The sequence below is a fragment of the Crotalus tigris genome, unplaced genomic scaffold (assembly GCF_016545835.1).
Source record: "Crotalus tigris isolate CLP2741 ecotype Arizona unplaced genomic scaffold, ASM1654583v1 scf7180000018684.1183181, whole genome shotgun sequence".
Taxonomy (NCBI): Eukaryota; Metazoa; Chordata; class Lepidosauria; order Squamata; family Viperidae; genus Crotalus; species Crotalus tigris.
The window spans coordinates 922,501-942,741 of NW_024097145.1; the positions used below are offsets into that span (position 1 = coordinate 922,501).

Consider the following 20,241-nt stretch of genomic DNA (forward strand, 5'->3'; position numbering starts at 1 on the left):
GCAGGAAACCCTATACCAGGAGTAGGCAACCTTGGCTCTTTTATGACTCGTGGACTTCAACTCCCAGAATTCCTGAGCCAGCATGGCTCAGCTTGGAAACCTCTCCCTTTCCCCTCAGCATGGCTGGCTCAGGAATTCTGGGAGTTGAAGTCCACGAGTCATAAAAGAGCCAAGGTTGCCTACCCCTGTCCTAAGTCCTCCTGTTCTAAGTGGTGAGCCTCCTAGGCCAGGGTAGGCAACCTTGGCTCTTTTATGACTGTGGACTTCAACTCCCAGAATTCCTGAGCCAGCCTGGCTCAGCTTGGAAACCTCTCCCTTTCCCCTCAGCATGGCTGGCTCAGGAATTCTGGGAGTTGAAGTCCACGAGTCAGAAAAGAGCCAAGGTTGCCTACCCCTGTCCTAAGTCCTCCTGTTCTAAGTGGTGAGCCTCCTAGGCCAGGGTAGGCAACCTTGGCTCTTTTATGACTCGTGGACTTCAACTCCCAGAATTCCTGAGCCAGCATGGCTCAGTTTGGAAACCTCTCCCTTTCCCCTCAGCATGGCTGGCTCAGGAATTCTGGGAGTTGAAGTCCACGAGTCATAAAAGAGCCAAGGTTGCCTACCCCTGCCCTAGACCATTTCAGACAAACAGTTGCTTTAAGTTAATTGCCTTAACATTTCACATTAAAAAAAATTACCTTACTTTGCAGCTGGAAGAGGATCAAGTCTTCTGCTCTGTTGCACACCTCTCTGGTTTTGAATATAAGAAAATAACTGAGTCGGAAGGGGCCTTGGAGGTCATCTAGTCCAATCCCCTGCTCACGCAGGAGACCATATATACCATTTCAGACAAATGGTTGTCCGGTCCCTTCTTCAAAGCCTCCAGTGTTGGAGCATCCACAGCTTCTGGTGGCAAGTTGTTCCCCTAGTTCATTGTTCTCACTGTTAAGACGTTTCTTCTTTAATTCCAGGTTGCTTCTCTCCTTGATTAGTTTCCATCCGTTGCTTCTTGTCTTTGCCATCAGGTGCTTTGGAGAATAGGTTGACACCCACCCCCTCTTCCTTGTGGCAGCTCTTCAAACATTGGTAGAGTAATCACCATCACCCCATCTCATTGCTTGACCGGTAAATCACCCTGGTGAGGGTTTGCCTCATTAAGACTTATGTCAGGATGTAATTAAAGTGTAACTGCAAAATGAAGAAGGGATTGCAACACAATAGAGATAAAAGCACACACGTTTCTCTCTCTCTCTCTCTCTCTCTCTCTCTCTCTCTCTCTCTCTCTCTCTCTCTTTCTGCTTGTCCATCCCAGAGAGATTTTCATTGAGTGTTTCCTTTCCATTTGAAAAAAAAAAATCAAAAGCAATTTTTGTTCAAAATGACCCTACTTGCCCTAGAATTGCCTAGCTGTGATTTGGGATTGGGATTTGTTTCTGGAACATAAGCAAAAGTTGTATTATTAGGACACAGCATAACTGTTTGTTCTGAGCTTCCTATTGCCTGAACGTCCCCTGTTATCTTTCTAACGTGAATGGACTGTTTGATGGAAATGGGAAAGAGAGGCAGAAGGGAAAATGCATCCAGTTTAGGATGCCATGATAGAAAAGGAGACTCTGGAAAAAGTGCAGAGAAGAGCAACAAAAATGATTAGGGACTGTGTGTGTGTGTGAAACAGAATGAATGGTTGCAGGAATTGGGTATGGCCAGTCTAGAGAAAAGAAGGACTGGGAAGGGGGGGGGCAGGATAGCAGTGTTCCAATATCTCAGGGGCTGCCCCAAAGAAGAGGGAGTCAAGCTATTCTCCAAAGCATCTGAAGGCAGGACAAGAAGCAACGGATGGAAACTGATCAAGGAGAAAAGCAACCTGGAACTAAGGAGAAACTTCCTGACAGTGAGAACAATTAAGCAGTGGAATAGCTTGCCTTCTGTGGTAGTAGGTCCTCCATCACTGGATGTTTTCAAGAAGAGAATCTGGTACAGATTCCCCTGCTTGAGCAGGGGATTGGACTAGAAGACCTCCAAGGTCCCTTCCGACTCCATCAGTCTGTTAATCAGTGGAACAGTTTGCCTCTGAAGGGTTCTGTAACTGGAACAAAAAGAAATTGTTTAGCCTAACTATTGCTATCTCGCTTTTGTAACCAGCGTTTGCATCGGGGACAAATTTCATGCAAGTGTGGAAACATGTACATGGATGGGATGTACTGAAGGAGGGAATAAGGGAGAGTACAGGAATAATGGATGTCTTCCTTACGATGTAATGGCTCTGTTGTCTGGTTTTCATTGACCAACAAAGTGTATATGCTACTAACTTTCTAAGGTGTGGCACTTGTGGACATAACTCTGCCAGCGTTCCAGATTGTCTGCCACCCAGCCATCTTATTTGGTCAATTAGAGCATTGTGTCCTCAAGAAGCCTCCGTTTGAATTGCCTGATTAGACTTGGTATCTCAAATTTAAGTTAAGGGCCAGGGACCTTACACCTCCAGAGGCTGTGGGTGCTCCATCACTTGAGGCTTTTAAGAGGAGACTGGACAACCATTTGTCTGAAATGATATAGGGCAGGGGTCCCCAACCCATGCTCCGTGGACCGGTAGTGGGCCGCAGCATGCCAGCAACCTGTCTACATAAACAAGCAAAGTCCCATTCGTGGGACACAAAACCCCACACTTTCCTGTGGGAAGTCAACCCCCCCAGAGAAGGAAATATTAAAAGGGCAGAAAAATATATTTCCTCAAAAGGATTTTAAAAGCCGAAACCAATCCTGCCCCCAAGTCTCTCTGTCCCAAGCAGAAGCCAGCTCTGTACAAATGCAGATGTAAACCATCAGGAAGGTTGGAGCTAGAAGCTTAGGGAGACAAAGAGACCTAAAATCTGCATACCCCATCCAAACTCTTAAGAATCATTAGCCCCAGCACCAGGGAAGCAGGATATAACCCTTGGGACATAATAGGATTAACCCACCACCATCAAGAATACCAGAAAGGCACACCCAGACTCAGGTCAGAATACGTGACACAGGAAATACAAAGCCTGAAACAGGAACAGGAAACTCTTCAAATAAAAAGCTCGAGAGGGTATAAAAACCCACTCCCCACATGTGCTCAGCCCTTTTTTCTCTCCTCTTTCCTGCCAGAACCATCTGTCTGTCTGCCTCTTCAATAAACTGCAACCTTCTTTCTAAAGCAGTCACCATGTTGTTTATCCCCGGCTTGGATGAATCATGATGAAGACTTTTCCTTCAACACCCCGGTCCGCGGAAAAACCTTTCTCCATAGAACTGGTCCCTGGTGCCCAAAAGGTTGGGGACCTCTGATAGAGGGTCTCCTGCTTGAGCAGGGGGTTGGACTAGAAGACCTCCAAGGTCCCTTCTAAACCCATTATTCTAGGTTCCATGAGATCAGCTTGCAGAAGAGTCCCTTTGCTGGGGACAGGAGGCAGCTAAAGGCACTTTTCAGGAGGAGTCCAGATCACTTTTGCAGCGTGAGGGAGAGCGACGGATGCCAGTCGCTTCTGATTTACAGTCCCATCTCCATAAATGGGGAAAAAAACAAACGCCTTTGGTGTACTCATTTCCCCTCCTCTGCAATTCTGCTCCTTGAAGTGTGTGTGGGGGGGAGGCAGTTTGAATATTCTTCCTCCTCCTTTCATGACTTTCTTCCTTTCTCTTCTCAACTTTTGAAGGCCCAGCGATATCTCAGCAGGGGATTAGTTTCTGGGAAAAGTAGAGAAACGAAAACAGGTTTGGCTGCTTTTCCTGCATGCAAAACCTTTCAGAGATCCCTCAGCAGCCCCCAGCTGTGCTAAAACTATAAGAGTTGTGAGGCCGCTGCAGCACAGGAGAAGAGGAGAACGTGAAGAATCTTCCTGATCAGGCTTAGCCAAGCCTTGTCTGACTGGCTGATTCAAGACCAAGGTATCCTCCATCCCTGTGTCCTTTATTTGCTTGTTTGCTCAATTTCTATGGTTGCCCATCTCAGAGTGACAGAACTGGAAGTCAAGGAAGCCAGATGAGGAATAACAGATGGAAACTGATCAAGGAGAGATTCGACCTAGAAATAAGGAGAAATTTTCTAACAGTGATAACAATCAACCAATGGAACAGAAGTTGCCTTCAAATGTTGTGGGTGCTTCATCAGTGGACGCTTTTGAGAAGAGAGTGGACTGCCATCTGTCAGAAATGGTGCAGGGTCTCCTGGTTGAGCAGGAGGTTGGACTAGATGACCTACAAACTCCCTTCAACTCTGTTATTCTGTTCTGTTCCGTTCCATTCCGTTCCGTTCCATTCCATTCTATTCTATTCTATTCTATTCTATTCTGTTCTGTTCTATTCTATTCTTCCATTCCATTCCATTCCATTCTATTCTATTCTATTCTATTCTATTCTATTCTATTCTATTCTATTCTATTCTATTCTATTCTATTCTATTCTATTCTATTCCATTTTCTATTCTATTCTATTCTGATACCTGGTTATCATCCATCCTGCTTAGGTGCCTCCTTCACCTTTAGGCATGGCAGCATCAGCCTGGTCTCACAGCTACAGCTTGAACACTGGACTCTATCTAACAAAGTGAAATTCAATGGTGAGAAAAGTAAGGTTCTACATTTAGGCAAGAAAACAATAACAACAAATGTACAGGTGGAGAATAGGTGGTACCTGGCTCAATAGTAGCAACTGCGAGATGGATCTTGGAGTCCTAGTGGACAATCACTTAAATATGAGCCAGCCATGTGCTACAGCTGCCCAAAAAGCCAACACTGTCCTAGCTGCATTAACAGAGATATAAAATCAAGATCACGCAAAGTATTACTACTACTTTATAATGCCTCGATAAGGCCACCCCTGGAATACTGCATCCAATTTTGGTCACCATGATAGAAAAAAGATGTTGAGACTCTGGAAAGAGTGTAGGGAAGAGCAACAAAGATAATTAGAATGCAGTATTGCAGGGAAACTCTGCCCACAGCCAGCAGTTTGATCCACTAGCTCAAGGTTGACTCAGCCTTCCATCCTTCCAAGGTCAGTAAAATGAGGACCCAGATTGTTGGGGGCACCATGCTGACTCTGTAAACCACTTAGAGAGGGCTGTAAAGCACTGTGAAGCAATATCTAAGTGTTCTTGCTATTGTTATTGGGTATACAGAAAACTAACAAGAAAGGTTGTTCTGTTCTGTTTCGTTCCGTTCCATGCCATTCCAACCCATCTATTCTGTTCTGTTCCATTCCATTCCATTTCTCTCCATTCCATTCCATTCTATTTTCTATTCTGTTCTGTTCTGTTCTGTTCTGTTCCGTTCCATTGCATTCCATTCCATGCCTCTCCACTCCACTCCACTCTATTTTCTATTCTGTTTTGTTCCATTCCATTCCATTCCACTCCACCTGTTCTGTTCTGTTCAACTTTGTTCCATTCTGTTCCATTCCGTTCCATTCCACTTCACTCCATTCTATTTTCTATTCTGTTCTGTTCTGTTTGTTCCATTCCGTTCCATTCCATTCCAACTTCAGCAGGCTAAGCACTGAATGGGCAGTTTGGCAGTCAAAAGGAACCCACATTGTGCTCAATCTGATCTCCGTCCAGTGGATTTCCCTTGTCCTAAAGTCAAGATTAAAAGTTGCAATTAAGGGATAAATACTAGGATATTATGCAGCTAAAAGGAAAGGCATAAGGACAAAAAAATAACAATGATGGAAGCATTGACTGGATAAGAAGAGAGAAGCACCCATGCACGAACTGACATGAAATCTGTGGGTTGAGGCAGGAGGAAAAAAAGCGAGATCATCGCATTAACCCTGACAGATCTTTTAAAATTCATCCCCCGTAAGAGAGAGGCTAAACACGGCTGGAGAGCTGTGGTGTGAAAATAAATACAGAGAAACAAAATCATCCCATACAATGGTGGAGTCATTTTCTATCTAAGCATCCAGGTCCACATTTTCTCCATCTATTTATTTGCGATGAGCTATTAGTCATTTTTCAACTGACTCAGAATATAGATTTTGGCAGCTGGAAAACAAACGTTGGAAGAAAAACAACCAGAAACATCTTTAGCAAAATAATTTTTTTTTAAAAAAAAGGACAAGGAGACATGCAGTAGAAATTTGGAGTAGGCTATGATATCCTAACAGGAACAGATCTTTTCAGAGACATTCCTATTGTTCTCGAGCGTTGAATCAGAGCAACCGCTGAGCTTTAATAATAAAATGCACACATATTTATTTTCTCTTTCCTCCCCATCTCTTTTTCCTTAAGTGTCAGGTAAATTTGCAAGCAGAATTGCTCTCTGAAAAATGGTCTATCTGCTTAAGTTGTCCCAGAAATGTTTTTTGGAAGAAGACTGGGGTTGTTGTTGTTTTTTTTAAACAAGGCACTTAATCAACAAATGCAGCTTATTCTTTTTTTTCCAGGAGTTCATTTTTGCTACAATCCCATTGTGGCCAAGTGAATCGACTGGTTTTGCTATTTAGTGTAATAAATAACTATTGGGGGGGGGGTGGAATCCCTCTGTTCTGAGTTATTCACTGTTCTCATTGAATCATGGAACTGTGGTGGAGCTGGCAAATCCTCCAACTTTCTGCAACCAGTTAAATCATCATCACAAACTGGCTGTCCTGCCTTTTCTTGAAAACTTCCAAAGATGGAGAACACATAATCTCCATAGGTGGACTCTTCCAATGTCAGGAACCTCCTCCTTGAATGAAATCTAGAGTAAATTCATCCTGGTTGTTTCTGGCGTTAGTTACTTTCTATAGCCATGGAAGACCATTCATGAAGATCTTGTCTGCAGCTTTTCTTTAGGTACCCGAAGGTGGGCATAATGACTCCTTCCAATCTTCTTTTCTCAGAGAAAAACATCTCCAGTTCTTCAGGTCATAGGACATTGTTACTCAAGTTCAGTAACTTCAAGATATAATAATAATAATAATAATAATAATAATAATGATGATGATGATGATGATGATGATGGATGATCTGAAGCTGTATGGAAAAACATCATCTGAAATAGAATCGCTGCTCAACACTGTCCATATATATAGCCAAGATATTGCAATGGAGTTTGGCTTGGACAAATGTGCCACACTTACTATCAAACAAGGAAAAATAGTGAAAACTGAAGGAATCAAGATGCCCCATGAAAATAACAGTAAGAGTCTGGATGAGGAAGATTACTACAAATACTTAGGTATCCTTCACACTGACAACATCATGCACACTGAAGTCAAGAAAAAGATTAGAGGTAAATACTTCAAGAGTGTGAAGAAGATCTTAAAGTCCAAACTCAATGGAGGAAATACCATGAAAGCAATCAAAACCTGGGCAATTCCAGTCATTAGATACACAGCTGAAATAATGGACTGGACTCAAGCAGAGCTAAAAGCAATGGATAGGAAGACCAGAAAAATAATGACAATGAATCATGCCTTTCATCCAGGCAGTGACATTGACAGACTTTATCTACCAAGGCAAATAGGTGGATGTGGAATGCTGCAAGTACATCAGATGGTTGAAGAAGAAAAAATGGCTTTGGAAGAATATCTGAAGAACAATGATGAAGATGCACTGAAATTAGTATATCAGGAAGGCTTACTGACTACTGGAGAGACCAAACTGGCCTACAAAAAAGACCAAATGAAGAACAGAATAGAGGCATGGGAAGACAAAGCACTACATGGCCAATACATGAAAAAAATAGCTGGGAAAGCAGATAATAATAAAACCTGGCAATGGCCAAGAGCAGGAAAATTGAAGAAAGAGACCGAGGGACTAATTCTGGCTGCACAAGACCAAGCCTTAAGGACAAATGCATATAAAGTCAAAATTGAGAAGGCAGCAACAGACAGTAAGTGCCGCCTATGCAAAGAAGCTGAAGAAACAGTGGACCACCTGGTAAGCTGCTGCAAGAAGATTGCACAGACTGACTACAAGCAGCAGCATGACAAAGTAGCAACAATGGTGCATTGGAAGATCTGCAAAAAATATCATTTGCCTGTAAGCAAAAACTGGTGGGATCATAAAATAGAGAAAGTCCATAGAAAATGATAAAATTAAACTGCTCTGGGACTTCAGAATTCAAACAGACAAGCACCTGCAACATAACACCCCAGACTTAACAATTGTCGATAAGAAAGACAAAAAAGTCTGGATAGTGAATGTGGCAGTGCCTGGAGACAGCAGAATAGACGAGAAAGAACTGGAGAAGATAACAAAATACAAAGACCTACAAATAGAAATAGAAAGACTGTGGCAAAAGCAAGCAAGGTAGTACCAATAGTCATAGGCTCCTTGGGTGCAATCCCAAAACAACTGGAGCACCACTTGAACACAATTGGCATTGACAAATTCGCTATTAGTCAATTGCAAAAGGCGGCCTTATTAGGAACTGCTTCCATCCTGCGACAATATCTGTAATATCATCAAACATCCACATCTGCCTATTCCAGTCCTTGGTAAGGACTCGATAGGTAGACAAAAATGCCAAATCCAGTCTGAACATCTGGCTGACTGTGCGATGATCCATATATAATAATAATAATAATAATAATAATAATAATAATAATAATAATAATAATAATAATAATAAAGTTGAAAGGGACCTTGGAGGTCATCTAGTCCAACCCCCTGCTCAGGCAGGAATACCATTTCAGACAATGGTTGTCCAGTCTCTTCTTAAAAACTTCCAGTGTTGGAGCATTCACCGCTTCTGGAGGCAGGTTGTTCCACTGGTTAATTGTTCTAACTGTAAGGAAGTTTCTTAATTCTCGGTTGCTTCTCTCCTTGATTAGTTTCCATCTGTTGCTTCTTTTTTTTTTTTTTTATTGAATTTTTTTCAAAAATTTTACAAATAAACATCCACCCCCCCCTCCCAAACCACCCCACCCTCCCCCCCCCGACTTCCCAGAACTGAGTATAGGATTATTTAACAAATTTTAAAAAATAACGTATACAATTTATAAGATAATTAATAATAATAATAAAAATCATAATAATAATATATATAATAATAATATACGTAAAAAAAAGGAAGAAGAAAAAAGGGAAAAAGAAAAGAGAGAGAGAAAGAAAAAAGAAAGAGGTAGGCGAAAAATAAAACATATATAGAAAAGTGTATAAATAATAATACAGGAGAAGAAAGAAAGAAAGAAAGAAAAACAATCATTACAAGTTATAAAAAGGCTAAATAATATTTTTCCATATCTAAATTATGTTGTATAAAATTTATCCATTTTTCCCATACCGCAAAAAATTTCTCTTGAGATTGCTCCTTTAAAAAAGCCGAAATCTTTGCCATTTCTGCCAAATACGAAACTTTATAAAACAACTCTTGTAAAATAGGCAAGGATTCCTTCTTCCAATATTGTCCTATTAACAGCCTAGCGGCTGTAATCAAATTTAGCATCAATATAACCTCCCTAGCATCACAATCAGTAACAATACCTAATAAAAATAATTGCGGAGTAAATTTTACCCTCCTTTTAAAAATTCTCTGAATATTCCACCATATCTTAATCCAAAAAGCTTTTATATGCTTACACGTCCACCAGATATGATAATAAGTAGCATCCAAGTGTCCACATCTCCAGCAGTTCGGCTGTAAATTAGAGTACATAATGGACATTTTCTTTGGATCAAGGTGCCATCTATAAAACATCTTATAAAAATTCTCTCTTAAATTTTGCGCTTGTGTGAATTTAACATTTCTTGTCCAAATAAGTTCCCAAGTATCCATTGAAATCGATTCACCAATATTCTGTGCCCATTTAATCATACAATTTTTAACTAATTCAGATTCTGAATCCAATTCCACTAAAACCCCATAAACTCTCTTAATATGGGTTGGCCTTTGATCTCTTACTTGTTTTAGGAGAGTTTCATCTTCTCTAAGCCAGCCCATTTTACAATCCATCTTCCATCTGTCCACTATTTGTCTATATTGGAACCATGAATAAGTTAGATTTTCATGTGTTAGTTCTTCCAAAGATTTTAACTGCCAGTCTTGGCCATCCCATCTAAGTAACTGTGCATAAGAAACCATATCCATATTAACCCCTTTCTTTATACCTTCTATGGCATGCCGAGGTATAGCCCATAATGGTATTTTAAAATCAAATTTATAATACTTCCTCCACACTCTAAGCAAAGAGATTCTTATAATATGAGACTTAAAAACCCAATCCACTTTTTTATTAAATATTAAATAGGCATGCAATCCAAAAAGTAAATCCCAACCTTCCAAATGAAGTATTTCTATATTTGTTAAATTCACCCAATCGCTGATCAATGTTAATACTACAGCATCATAATACAATTTCATATTTGGTACCTTGAGTCCGCCTCTCTCACGAAAATCTTGCATTATTTTCAGTTTCACCCTTGGTTTTTTCCCTGCCCAAACAAATTTATTAATACCTTTTTGCCATTCATCTAAATTACGATCACTCTTTAAAATAGGTAACATTTGAAACAAAAAAATAAACTTTGGCAGGACATTCATTTTAATAACTGCAATTCTACCCATAAGGGATAACTGTAAATTGTTCCAATTTTTTAAATCCTTCTGTATCTCCGTCCACAACTTTTCATAATTATTTTTATACAGTTTTGCATTGGAAGCAGATAATGTAAACCCCAAATATTTTACCTTATCAACAATTTCAAAGTCTGTTAACTTAACTAAAACCTGTTTATCACCATTATTCATATTTTTAGCTAATATTTTGGTCTTATTATTATTAATTTTAAAACCAGAAACACGTCCATATTGTTGGATCAATTGTAATAATTTTACCACCGAACAAATAGGTTGAGACAAAGTAACAACCAAGTCATCTGCAAAGGCTATTAATTTATATTCTTTTTTATTAATTTCTATTCCTTTTATTTCTTGAGACTCCCGAATTTTAATCAACAATATTTCCAATGTTAAAACAAACAATAACGGGGATAACGGGCATCCCTGTCTTGTACCTTTTTCTATTACAAAAGCCTCTGACAAAACCCCATTTACAATAAGTTGAGCAGTCTGTTTTTGATATATATTAGATAGTACTTGTAATATATTTTGTCCAAAATTCATCTCCTTAATTAAACATAACATAAACTGCCAGTTCACTTGGTCAAAGGCTTTTTCAGCATCCAAAAATATAAAGCCTGCAGAGACTTGGTTATTCTTTTCTAAATACTCTAATAAGTTAATAATTTGTCTAACATTATTTTTCATATACCTTCCAGTTATAAAACCCGATTGATCCTTATGAATAATCTGCTGCAAAATCCCCATAAACCTATTAGCTAAAATTTTTGCAAAAATTTTATAATCCACATTTAAAAGAGATATAGGCCTATAATTTTTAGGCAATGTAAGATCTTGATTGTCTTTTGGAATCAGTGATATAAATGCATTACGCCAAGATGGAGGGATTTCTAACCCCTGTAATAAGTTATTAAACAATTCACACAACGGTTGAGTCATCTCTTCTACTAGAGTTTTATAATAAATAGATGTCAACCCATCCGTACCCGGCGCTTTGCCCAATTTCAATTGTTTAATAGCTGTAACAATTTCTTCCTTAGTAATTAAACCATTAATCTCTTTTTCCTGATCTTCTGTTAATTTAGGAAAATTAACTTTACCTAAATAATTGTTTATATCTGTAGTTTGAATATTATTACTCTTGTATAATTTTTGGTAGTATTCTAAAAAAGATTTCTTAATCAATTCTTTCTGATAAACCAATTTACCATTATAATTTATTTTATCTATATTCCTCTGTTTCTGTTTCTTTCTTAACTGATAAGCCAACCATCTCCCTGGTTTATTAGCATTACAAAATGTATTTTGTTTAATAAATAGTAAATTGGTTGCAGCTTGATCAGCCATCAACATGTTAAATTGTGTTTTTAACAGTTTTATAGCTCCTTTCACCTTTTCATCTAAAGGGTTTGAAATTAGAAGTTTCTCTTTTAATTTAATCTCCTCTTCTAAATCTTTACGTTTCTGAATCTGTTTCTGTCTATGCAAGTTATTCATTTTTATCAAAATACCACGCATAAAAGCTTTACTTGCATCCCACACCATTGACATTGATGTTCCCTTATTCATATTTAAAGCAAAATATTCCTTTAAACATTCCTTTAATTTATGGACATTTTTTTCTTGTTTAAATAAATTCTCATTCACCCTCCAGGATCTCCTGTCTTCTTTCTCAGCAAACAGTTCCATCCAAACTGGACTATGATCAGACAATGTCCTAGGAAAATTTTTTACATTCTTCACCCTGTTGTATAAATCTGTTGTAATAAAAAAAAATCAATTCTTGAGAAAGATTGGTGTCTATCTGAAAAGAAGGTAAAGTCCCTTTCTTCCTGGTTACGTTCACGCCAATAGTCTCTCAATTCCCAATCTTCTTTCATGTCAAAGAAGGCTTTAGGTAGTTTAGCCTGTTTAAAAAAAGTAGAAGAGCCTTTTTTATCCTTTTGTATATCTAAGACACCATTCCAGTCTCCCATCAAAATCACAGATCTATAGTCCAACAAGGTTATTTTCTGATGTAGCAACCTGTAGAATTGCTCCTGTTGCTGGTTTGGTGCATACAGCCCCACGATAAGAATTTTCTTGCCATATAAACCAAGTTCAAGCATAACATATCTTCCATGAGGATCTGATTCTAACAGGATAGCAGATAAATTCTTCTTAACATAGATTACCACACCCCCTTTTTTTCCAGGGGCGGGAGATACAAAATGAGATCCCAAACGAGGATTGTTTAAGTATTTTTGGTCTTTAGATGTAATATGAGTTTCTTGCAAACAGATAATATCATTGTTGTGTTGCTTTAAATAATGGTAGATTTTTTTTCTCTTTTGAGGAATATTTACTCCATTAACATTCCAGGTCAGGAGCTTTGCCATCTCCCTTGGCCTTGAGCCTGGAGAAGATCCCCTCAAATTCTGCTACTGAAGAGTATGTTGCAGAGCTTTTGGGTCTTGCTCCTCCCACCGGCATTGAGACAATTTGCTGAGTAGATTCTTTGATTTCTTTTTCTTTTTTTCTGTTGTTCTTTTTCTTTGCGTTTATGTGCTGCACGGGTCATTCTCTGTTCTTTAACCTCTGCTTGGGACATCCATACCACCTGTCCAGCAGTCATCACACCTGTACCTTCAGGTTTCTGGTCCATCTCTTTATCACTCAAGACTTTGTGCATCATGGGCAGAGGTGAGCCTGCACCCAGGACCGTTTTGTAAAAATCCTTAGCTTTAGCAACTGTATTAAGTCTGTAACGTGTCCCCGCATGTCTCAGGACAATACCCATCGGAATCTCCCATCTAAATGGCATCAGTCTTGCTTTAAGTTCATTTGCTAAAAAAGCAAAATCTTTTCTGCTTCTTAAAATTTTAGGTGGAATTTCCTTTAATATAATAATATCTTGGGCAGCAATCTGAAATCTTTTGTTGTAGAAAATTTGCAAAATCTGGTTTCGCAAAGACTTCTTAGCAAAATATATCACCACATCTCTAGGCAGATTCTTCTGTTTTGCAATCCAAGAATTAACTCTATAAATTCTTTCCACTTCTCCACGTAACTCATCTTTATCTATGTTCAAAATAACAGCCAAGTCATTAATCACCATTTCCATCAAGTCTTGGGTTTTGTCTTCTTTCAGGCCTCTTATTCTCAAAGCATATTCCATCTGTCTATACTGGAACATAAGAATATCATCTTGTGAAGCTTCCACTTTTTTCTCCATATCTTGGAATTTATAATCCAAAAGTTCTACTGTTTCTTCAATTTCCTCCACTCTAGAGTCCAGTTTCACAACCACTGAGGCCACTCCAGATAAAGCTAAAAGTATATCATCCCTCAAAATAGTATTATTCTGTTCTAAAAGTTCCTTCATCTCTTGCTTCATTTCTTCCTTACTTTCAGATTTATTCTGTTCCAACAATTGCTTCATTTCCTCCCTAAACTGTGACACAGCATTTACCATTATTTCTTTAATGTCTTGTGATGATGTACCAGATGGGGGAGGTGAAGGTGGAGTAGTTTTAGGTTGCTGCACTGAGGGTATTATTTTAAGTTGTTGTTGCCCAGTAGAAGTAACAGGAGAAGAGATTACCTTAAGAGCTGTAGTGGCTGGTTGTCGTTTTGAAGCCATTTTAATTTATCTTCCTTTCTTCATAAAAATACCAGTAAAAAAAAAATCCAAAAGATTAAAAATAAAATAAAATAGAATAAAATAGAATCAATTTAGAAAACTCCCAGAAGATAAAAAAAAAACTTAAAAAAGAAAACAGTATTAAACAATAATTCAGCCAGTCCGTCTTTCAAAAGAAAAACTTTCAAAACGCCATTTTACTTTCACTCTCACTTTTCCGCCCGCGAGAAAAAAAAAAGAAAGCTCAAAAAATAAAAAAAAAATCAGCACATACTAAATAAACTAAGTAAGCTAAAAAAAAATAAAATAAAGCTAAACTATAAATAAAGTCCTTTAAACAGTTCTGTCCGGTTTAAAATTACTCACGGTTACTTTAAATACGGAGATGGTAGCGGCGTTTCGCTTTGTTTCCGAAGAAACAAAGACAGCTGAGAGGCGGAGAAGGCAATGAACTCCGAGGGAGCACTCTTTTTACCCCCCTAAAATAAAAATCCAGGGAAGGTTAAGAGGTTCTACCTCTATTCATGCGATCTCTACCCCTTCCCTTCGCCCGGGAAGAGGATTGCGAGCCGCGGGCCAGCTGATGAACGCTGTGCTCCGAGGATCTAACACCATCTCAGGAGGACGGCTACAAAGTAGCCGCCATCTCCACCGCCTTAACCACCGGAAGCCGCTTCTTGTCCTGCCTTCAGGTACTTTGGGGAATAGCTTGACTCCCTCTTCTTTGGGGCAGCCCCTGAGATATTAGAACATGGCTATCATATCCCCTCTCATTCTTCTCTTCATTAGACTAGGCATACCCAATTCTAGCAACCGTTCCTTATGTGTTTTTTAATCTCCAGTTCTCTGATCATCTTTGTTTCTCTTTTCTGCATTCTCTAGAATCTCAACATCTTTTTTACATCATGGTGACCAAAACTAGATGGAGTATTCCAAGTGTGGCCTTACCAAGGCATTGTAAAGTGGATCTCAACTCCCAGAATTCCTCAGAACTCAATTCTGTGAGTTCAAGTTCACCCATCTTGAAGTTGCTAAGGCTGAGAAACCCAGTCACAGGGTATGTCTTCACATTTCTCTCTCTCCTCTGAACCTTCCCAAGCCTACCAACATCCTTCTAGAAACCTGGTGGCCAATATCATCCAGAATATTCCAGGTGTGGTCTCACCAGCACAAACAAAGAAGAATAATGACCACATGTATCTTTAATATGGAACTTCTAATGTTGCCCAGAGCTGCGTTACCTTTTCTAACTGCTGGCTCACACATTGACTGATGTTCAGGTTGTTTTTTGTTTTGTTTTGTTTTGTTGTTGTTGTTGTCAATGACCACAACCAAATTCTTCTCAAATATAGTATTTTCTCAGCCAGGAATCCCACATATTTTATGCATATCTTACGTTTTTCTTCCCTAAATATGATATGTTATGTTCTTTCCTTTTCAAAATTTAGAACAATTAACCAGTGGAACAACCTGCCTCCAGAAGTGGTGAATGCTCCAACACTGGAAGTTTTTAAGAAGAGATTGGACAACCATTTGTCTGGAATGGTATAGAGTTTCCTGCCTGAGCAGGGGGTGGGACTAGAAGACCTCCAAGGTCCCTACTCTATTATTATTATTATTATTATTATTATTATTATTATTATTATTATTATTATTATTATTATTATTATTATTATTATTATCGATCATCGCACAGTCAGCCAGATGTTCAGACTGGATTTGGCATTTTGTCTACCTATCGAGTCCTTACCAGGACCTGGGATAGGCAGATGTGGATGTTTGATGGTATTACAGGTATCGTCGCAGGATGGAAGCAGTTCCTAATAAGGCCGCCTTTTGCAATTGACTAATAGCAAATTTGTCAATGCCAATGGTGTTCAAGTGGTGCTCCAGTTGTTTTGGGATTGCGCCCAAGGAGCCTATGACTATTGGTACTACCCTGGCTTGCTTTTGCTTTTGCCACAGTCTTTCTATTTCTATTTGTAGGTCTTTGTATTTTGTTATCTTCTCCAGTTCTTTCTCTTCTATTATTATTATTATTATTATTATTATTATTATTATTATTATTATTATTATTATTATTATTATCCTCATCATCATTATTACTATTACTATTATTATTAAAATTCTCTTGATCGTTTCCATTCAGTTTTTCAGCCTGCCCAGTTTAGACTCTCTTCTCATTGTGTCATCTTGGGTGTTTGCTAGATCTCCCAGTTTTGTGTCACTCACAACTATGAGAAGCAACCCATCAACGGCATTATCTATGTTACTGGTAAACATGTTGAATAACACCTTCAAGACAGATTCCTGAAGGACTCTACTGGCAATTGCTCTCTATTTTTGTTGAGCCATCCATGTTGACTCTCAGAGTGCAGTCAACCATTCTGGACCTATCTTCTTGTAGTGCCATCAAACCACCGTCTACAACTTGTCAATATGAATATCACAAAAAGTTCCCACTTGTTGTTCCTCATTTCACCTTGCTGCTCCTCCTGCAGACCAGGATCAAAAGTCCTAGGCAGAATCCTGTCTTTGATCTGATGGCATTCTGTTTGAAAATGTAATGTACTTTGGTATCTTAAGTAAACCAAAAGATGCAGCAGCCCCAGAAAAAAAACGGGAATCATTTACAACATATAGTTTAAGGACTGTATCAGTCACTATGTAGGACAGATAGACAGCAGATGAGCGGAGCACATCCATGTACACCAGTGGTTCTCAACCTTTTTAATGCCGCGACCCCCAACCAGTCGTAAGTTGAGGACTAAACCGGTCGTAAGTCGAGGACTACCCAACCGGTCATAAGTCAAGGACTTTCCCTGCCTGGGAGCGCCGCGCATGCGTGGTGCCGCCCCCTGCGCCGGCTGAGGCGTAGCTGGCAAGCGGCAGAGACAGAGCAGGCTGACCACCGGCTGGGCCACCAGCTGGCCCAGCCCAAGGGAGGTAAGGCACCCGCCGGAAAAGGGGAAAAAAATGGCGGACAGCCTTGCTTGGCGACCCCTGTGAAATGGTTGATCGACCCCAAATGGGGTCGCAACCCATAGGTTGAGAACCACTGATGTACACCAACTAACACTCAGAAGACAGGATGAAAACTCCTTAATTGCACAGCACAAGGACAGACTTCACCATACTTTCAACTGGAAACCAGTCAGCATCTCAGACCAAGCTAAATTCAAAAATGCCAGAAAATTCCTGGAAGCCAGGCATTCAGACAAATCAGCAATCAACAGGCACATAGAGATAAACAACATCATCATACCATTCAAAAGAGACAATCAAGAAACCGAAGAAGACACAAAAACACCACCTCACCAGCAATCAATATTCAGATAAGAAGAGATTAACCCCAGGATTAATGCTACAACATCAATAAAACAGTAAAGAACACCCCAATCAAGGAACTACCAACTCAGACAAACAAGCAAACAGCCTAATCAAGGAACCACCAAGGTGTAAACAACCCTTGCACCAGCACTGACAGGACAAGCCACTAGAATATAAATTGAGAGCAAACTCCACTCTCTTTTAGCACTGATAATGTTACCTACTTCGATCAGACCGCACAGTTCTCCCCTTCCCCTTCCCCTCCTCTTCCTCTTCCTCCTCCTCCTCCTCCTCTCCACACACCCTACTCTCTTCTAGCACCAATGATGTTGCCTAGTTGGGTCATGAAACATCTGCAAGAAAACCGCCAAGCTCAGAGATCACCAAGTACCCCACAGTAATAGTGATAAAATGGAGGAAAACAAGATCAGCCAGGACTTAAGTAGCATCTAACCGAAAGGTCCTAATTTCCTAAGTGCTAAGACCTCTCTGATTTTTTTTCCTCCTGCAAGCTTGGGACCAAAGAAAGTCTATCTTTTCTGCTCTGGTGTTTGCTATTTATTTTGGAAGCCGTGGCCATGTTCCTCCCCCATGTTTCCCCTGCCTTGCTTTGAACATTTAAATTTCAGTACTTTATCAATATTAAATGATTATGACTTTTTTTTACATGGAATTTAGTACATCAGCGGTTACTTATGAACCTTATCCTGACCCCTTGAGTGGGAGCAGTGTGCTTTTGGCTTCATGACTGTTTCCTATGAAAGCAGAGACACAGACTGCTGCAGGGGAAAAAGACATCCAACCCTATCTTAATTTTGGAAGCATTGTGAAGATAACACAACCCTCCCACTCCAGCCGTTTACACACACACACACACACACACACACACACACACACACACACACACACATCCCACCCCTGCACATGTCACTGAAAGCATTGCAGTCGGGTGAAAAAGAACTGAATGCAACTGGTTCTTATCAAAGGGAGTCTTGTGGCATCTCAAATTGAATCTCCGGAAGCTTTTGTTGGCTGCCTCTGGCTGAACATCTGATGGAGCGGATTGTGGTCCAAGGAATGCAGCCCACAACAAATGTGTGAATCTGCAATGTCACAACGCTCTTTCGTTACATTTGGTACAACAGACCAGTGAAGTTGGCTGCTTTCTGGAGAGTCACAAAGGGGGCCTCCTTGCTCATTTTTGTTGTTGTTATCTTTTTTGCTAAGACTGTTCTCAGTTTGGCACCACAGTTTGGAATGTCGATCTGTCTTGGGAAATTCCTCTGCTGATAGTCAGAATAACAGAGTTGGAAGGGACCTTGGAGGCCTCCTAGTCCAATTCCCTGCTTAAGCAGGAAACTCTATACTTTTCTGGACACATGGTTGTCCAATCTCTTCTTGAAAACCTCCAGTGTTGGAGCACCTACAACTTCTGGAGGCAAGCCGTTCCACTGATAAATTGTTCTAACTGTCAGGAAATTTCTCCTTAGTTCTAGGTTGCTTCTCTCCTTGATTAGTTTCCATCCGTTGCTTCTTGTCCTGCCTTCAGGTGCTTTGCAGAATAGGTTGACCCCACTCTTCTCTGTGGCAGCCCCTCAAATATTGGAAGACTGCAATTATGTCATCCCTAATTCTTGTTTTCTCTAGACTAGCCAGATCCATTTCCTGCAACTGTTCTTATGTTTTCATCTCCAGGCTCATAATGGTTCAGCTGAACCATTCCTCCCAATATGTCTATGAAGAGGAGAGCATAGGACAGGGGTAGGCAACCTTGGCTCTTTTATCACTCATTAACTTCAACTCCCAGAATTCCTGAGCCAGCCATGCTGGCTCAGGAATTCTGGGAGTTGAAGTCCACGAGTCATAAAAGAGCCAAGGTTGTCTACCCCTGGCATAGGAGAAGTAACACCACCTAATCAGAATCAACATTATACCTTCACTTAAGAAACAAGAATGCTCTTTTGAAGACCATTTTGGACAGGGAAGATAGATGGTTTGAGAGAGAAATGAAGAAATCCAATAAGGAGAACATTTGAAGACCCCACATTCCTCCTCCTGCTGCTGCTCCTGCTCCTCTTTTTTCCTTCTTCTCCTCCTCCACCTCTCCTCAAGCTCTTCTAGCAGCGATGATGTTACCTAATTGAGTAATGAAAAGTTTGCAAGAAAACAGCCGACCTCAGAAAGCACCAAGGAGTCCTCAGTGAAAGAATCTATTTATGTTAAAGTGGAAAGTTCTTCCTTCAACAGAGGTACACAACCTGTACCCCATTTTTTATGCAGCTCTTGCATCAGTTCCCAGAAAGATCAGAACCACTTCATAGGTTCACCAGGGAGATCATACTTAACGATCCAACTAAGATAAGGATTTAGGAGCCCTTAATGGCCCTTAAGGATTCTTGGCCTACTCACTGAAGGAGCCTCTCCAGATTAGGTGAGAAATGACACTTCTCTGGAGGACACATATGGAGTCCCCCTAACTAACTTGCTCAGACTGAAGAAGCGACTTGGATCAGCAGGGAAATGGGTCAAGCCAAAAAGAAAAGAAGTCCAGTTTGCCATGACTGAACTTCCAGATGTTGGAAGAAAAGTCTTCATAGTGGTTCATCCAATAAACATGGCAACTGCTTTGGGAAGAAGGTTGTAGTTTATTGGAGAGGAGAGCCAGACAGGAAGATGGTTCTGGTAGTAAGAGAAGTGAAAAAAAAGGGCTCAACACATGTAGGGAGCAGGTTTTTATACCCTCTGGAGCCTTTTGTTTGGAGTTGTTCCTGTGGCATG

General features: G+C 40.0%; 1 long non-coding RNA gene across 1 annotated transcript in view; it reads right to left on the reverse strand.

Annotated features, from left to right (window-relative positions):
- Positions 1-3,241: 3,241 nt before the first annotated feature.
- LOC120313467 overlaps positions 3,242-20,241 on the reverse strand; it is a 94,345-nt gene continuing 77,345 nt past the window's right edge. The window contains exon 3 of the long non-coding RNA XR_005558147.1: positions 3,242-3,690. This is a non-coding gene — a long non-coding RNA (uncharacterized LOC120313467). The remainder of the gene's footprint in view (positions 3,691-20,241) is intronic.